Below are 2984 nucleotides of genomic sequence, written 5' to 3'. Positions count from 1 at the left end.
TAAATACAGCAATGTCTTAGGAAAGCACGTGTACAGATGTACGGTGCCTCCTGATCCTTCCTCCCATCTCTGGAAGAAAGGGGCCAGGTCAGGGGAGACGGGTCAATGCGGCCGGCTGCTGACTCCGAGGGCTGCCTCTTGCGTGACGGGATGTAGCCATTAAGATAGCCGTTGGTCTATCATTTGGAGAGCCCTCCGTTCAGGATGTCCTGAATGTGCTGCATGATGAGGTTGATGGCCACTAGATTATCTGCACCCCTAGGAATGATCACAGCGTATTTCTTTGTTGGCAAGGAGAATTCCTCAAAGGCAGGCTTGACGAACGTAATGTACTGAGATAAAATCTGCTCAAGGTCTCTTCCTCTTTCCCTGATGTCCCCTTAATGCTGTGCGGGAGAGCCGGGTGTCGGCGTCTGTGTCCACGAAAAGCTTCATCTGGAACAGGTCTCCTACCTCCTGGGAGGAGGAGACCAGGATCCCTTCAAAGAGTATGACGTCTGCGGGGTACACAGTGACCGTCTCCTCCTTCCAGGAGTGGGAGACAAAATCATACATGGGAAACTGTACTGTTTTCCCTTCCGTGATTTCTTCGAGTGTTTTGAAGAAGAGTTCATTGTCAAAGGCATCCGGGTGATCAAAGTTGAACTGGCCCTTCAGGGCTTTGGCCTTCTGTTCCGAAGTGAGGACACGGTAGAAGCTGTCCTGGCTCTGGATGACCACCTGCTTCTGGCGACAATCCACCTTATTCTGTCCCAGTAGCTGCACAATCAGCACAGACGGAAGACTTGCCGCTGGCTGTGCCCCCGCTGACGCCGATCACTTTGGAAGGGCTCACCGCCACCGCCACTGGGCTGCTCATGGCTCTGCAGGGTCTGTTCGCTGTCCCTGGCCATGGCTGGCGCCGCCCTGCCTCCCGCTGCTGCCAACAGATGCACGCTCCCCGCCCGCGCCCAAAAATTCTTAATTACAATCTTAAGAGGATCACTCTAGTTACTGTCTTGAAAATAAGCTGCAGGGGACCAAGGGCAGAATCAGGGAGATGAGCTAGGAAGCTGTTGTAATAATCCAGATGGAAGATAATAGAGGTTTAATTAGGATGGGTGAAAGTGTAGGTGACAAGTGGCTCAATTGGGGGTATATCTTGAAGGTTAAGCCAACAGAATTTGTTGGTGGTTGGGTATGAGGTATGAGAGGGAAAGTGTTGTGGAGACAGCAGAGCCATTAGCCTAAGCAACTGGAAAAGTCAAGTTATTAACTGAAATGGAGAAGACTAAAGGAGGACTAGATTTGGAAGTGAAGATGAGGACTCTGATTTGGGACATGTTTGAATTTGAGATGCCTAATAGATATGCTGGTGTTAATGTCATGGACATACTGATGTGTGAGTTGGGGTTTAGAGGAGAAGTCCAGGCTGTCAGTAACATTTAAATTTATTAAAGAGTTACAAGACTGAGGTCACCAAGGGATAGAGTAAGGACAGGGTCCACAGACCGAGTTCCAAGGCATTCCAACAACAAGTTAGATGAGAGGAATCAGCAGAGGAAAGACTAAGGAGTTGCAAGTAATGTGAAAGGAACTCCAGGGGAGTGACCATGTCCTTGATCTCCATTGTTCTATGTGTACACCATGGGTACTAAGTTGTTGTAGAGTTCTTGGATGCTATGATGCTATTTTGGTTATATCTAAACATCACTTATAAATTGTTCTTAGGAGAAGATGAATTCAGAATGCCACATACCACTATCCCCAATAGCAGAAACAGGCACTCTTTCAAATTTAACAGAATGAAATTCCCGTTAGTCCTAGGCATGGTTAACTCCTCACATTGACTTGTAAAACACTCTTTCACTTCTGCAAAAGAAAGTATCTAGATCTAGAGTGAATGTCCATAGTTTATAAGTGGCCTGCAACATAAAGGTGCCATGGTCAAATAAATTTAGGAAATAGTGGTTTACAGTTGTGTAGATTATTATTGGATTGCTCATGCTACATGTATTTGGTTCTAAGAGAATTCAGTGAACACTTATTTTGACCCTGGAATTTCTACCCCTCCCCCCAATATTTAATAACTTCTAAAAATCTCCATTAGATACAGAGTGGAGAATACTGACCAACATTAGTTATTAGTCAGATTTTCTGAACTGGAAAATAAAAAATAGTTGAATGGGGTTTCTGACCAAGATGAACTTCTAGACATTTCATTCATGTTCATGAATCATTTGTAAGGTGGAGTATGTAAAAGGAGGCTAGCAATATCCACTTTTACAGTCTTAGAAATTATATGCTCATTATGATGTATGTAAAATCTAAGAAATATGTAACTGGAACAGACCAGTAATTTGTGTTGGAGGTGTGGTCATTTTAAATTATTTCAAACTCAAAAAGCTTCAGATTCTTACCATAATAATGTCTAGCTTCTCTCTATAACTTGTTATGCTTAGCTTATCAGTCTACCCACTTGCCTACTTTTCTTGCAACCATTACTATTTTTAGCCTATTATTATCTATTAAGGAGTTCCTCTTTTTAATTTCTTTAATGTTTGTTTATTTTTGAGAGACAGAGAGATAGAGCATGAACAAGGGAAGGGCAGAGAGAGAAAGAGACACAGACTCTGAAGCAGGCTCCAGGCTCTGAGCTGTCAGCACAGAGCCTGACGTGGGACTCGAACTCATGAACCACGAGATCATGACCTGAGCCAGTCGGCTGCTTAACCAACTGAGTCACCCACAGGCACCCCTATTAAAGAGTTTCTTACTCTGTGAAGTTTACTTCCTGCTTTCACAGCTCCAAGAGATTTTCCTTGATACTAAGATTATGAGCTTCAATACCCGACCCCAGAGCAAACACACAACAGTGACTGGCACACAGGAATAGAAGTCCCCATTGTTACTATTATTGTTAGTTTATTTACCACCCTTCCTGATTTTATTTTTGTTTTCATTTTATTCAGATAGATCTCCACCCTATTTTTCATTACGACCTT

General features: G+C 43.7%; 1 pseudogene; it reads right to left on the bottom strand.

Moving 5' to 3' along the window:
- LOC115283501 overlaps positions 1-893 on the bottom strand; it is a 1737-nt pseudogene extending 844 nt beyond the window's left edge.
- Between the last annotated feature and the right edge of the window lie 2091 nt (positions 894-2984).

The sequence above is a fragment of the Suricata suricatta genome, chromosome X (assembly GCF_006229205.1).
Source record: "Suricata suricatta isolate VVHF042 chromosome X, meerkat_22Aug2017_6uvM2_HiC, whole genome shotgun sequence".
In the NCBI taxonomy this organism is placed as follows: domain Eukaryota; kingdom Metazoa; phylum Chordata; class Mammalia; order Carnivora; family Herpestidae; genus Suricata; species Suricata suricatta.
Note: the sequence above shows the minus strand (reverse complement) of the source record. Positions and strands in the feature narration are given on the sequence as shown.